Consider the following 1,671-nt stretch of genomic DNA (forward strand, 5'->3'; position numbering starts at 1 on the left):
AGACCCGTCAGCTCCAAAATGCAGAAACACGAAATGGGCGCCAGGTACGGCGGTCCGTACCCACTAACGAAGTCGAAACTCCAACACTAAGAGATGGTCTCGCCGACGAGGGCAACTCGCCCTCCGCCCGAACGGCTCGCCTGAACGTCCGACAGCTCAGCCTTGTTCTCGGTAGAGGGGCTGGTTCGCGCGAGGTCGGAAGGGTTAGAGCGGGTGGCGGTTAGTGAGATGATCAGATGAGGTTACTATACATTCGAGTTTTATTTGGCGGTAGAAGTTTACAGGCGTGTGGTATCTCGACAGTTACAATACGATGAGAAAATGTCTAAATATTCGTTCCGCTACACGGCAGCGATTCTCAATGATAAATAATACAAATATCCCTGTTCGCGGTCGCGACGCTGGTCTTCGGCAGCTCTAATTTCCCGAGTCGTGACCCCGGAGGTCACGGCAGCCACGTAGGCTTTTCGGCGGTGCGCTCGCTCGGTATCTCGCGTACGGCGGATAATCAGCAGTTAGTCGGTCGGATTATTACACCATACGCGAAGCTCCTCCTTGCGCGAGAGGAACGCGAACCCTGGCCCTCGCCCAGGGTGGACGGCCGAGCTCCAGCTCCCCGACGCCGCACCGCTCCGCGACACCAATCACTAAAAAGCTAGACTGTTCGTTCTCCTTGAAACGGATTCACCAAGACAGCGGAGCGGGGTAGTCGGCAGCAAGCAGCGGCGGTCCTCTCTGGGTTCACACAAAAATTCGTGCCCGTGCGGTAGCGGCCTTACGGATGAAGAGGTCGAGTCGTCGTCTGTCGTCGGCTCCGTGGATGGCACGTCCTTCACAATCTGTGGTCACGGCTTACGGAAAAAGCTCTTAAGCGATCGTTGGAACCTGGTTTTATCCCAGGTTCGAATCGCTTGCTCCGACAGCTATCGGCCGTTGATTGGCCGATTTGCAGGATCGAATCCCCCCTCTTCCGGCCTTTGTTTTTCGGGAACTGTTGTCGTCTTCCATTTGATCCTTTCTAGCCTGTTGGCCTCTCCGACCTTGGAGCTTCGTCATTTCGGCAGCCGTCGTTTCCTCAGTCCCCGAGCCTCGCGGCGTCTTCGCCTGGCTCGGAGGACGCTCCGGGTCGCGGAGAATGGGCTCGTCGGTCTCGCCTTGGTAGCCGCTGTCCTCCGCTCGTCCGCGGTGTCCGTCGACTCCATCCTAACGGCTCCCTTGCGGCAGCTCGGGACTGATCCACCTCGGCAGCTCTCTCTCGACGTTCTCCTTGTTAGATGTATGTCGGCTAAAACAAGCCTCCTTAGAGTGGATTCACCTGTCCGTCCTTAATTACGCATAAAAATAATAATAAGGAAGCGATTCACCTGGGATATTTGGTCCGTTCGATGCTCCTCGTCCTGATTCCTCTTCTCCCTCGGCGGCAGCAAATCCTCCCTGATGTCTTCTTCCTCCTGATCCGACTTCTCGACACCCGCACTCTTTCTTTACACACACAAAATATTCGGGCCACGCAGGCTCGCGTCCTATTTGCCTCACAGTTAGGACGCGACATCCACTTGCAGCCGGGAAGCCCGCTTGCGGCTTCCTAACGACTTTCCGAGTGACGGACGATAAAAAATCGTCACGTCACAATATATATATATATATATATATATATATATATATATATAT

At 54.7% G+C, this 1,671-nt stretch overlaps 1 protein-coding gene across 1 annotated transcript in view; it reads left to right on the forward strand.

Moving 5' to 3' along the window:
- Nucleotides 1-1,671, forward strand: part of LOC116850699 — a 22,354-nt gene that overhangs the window by 17,071 nt on the left and 3,612 nt on the right. The window lies entirely within an intron of this gene.

The sequence above is a fragment of the Odontomachus brunneus genome, unplaced genomic scaffold (assembly GCF_010583005.1).
Source record: "Odontomachus brunneus isolate Ranch 3 - 2012 unplaced genomic scaffold, Obru_v1 Obru_scaffold_153, whole genome shotgun sequence".
Lineage (NCBI taxonomy): Eukaryota > Metazoa > Arthropoda > Insecta > Hymenoptera > Formicidae > Odontomachus > Odontomachus brunneus.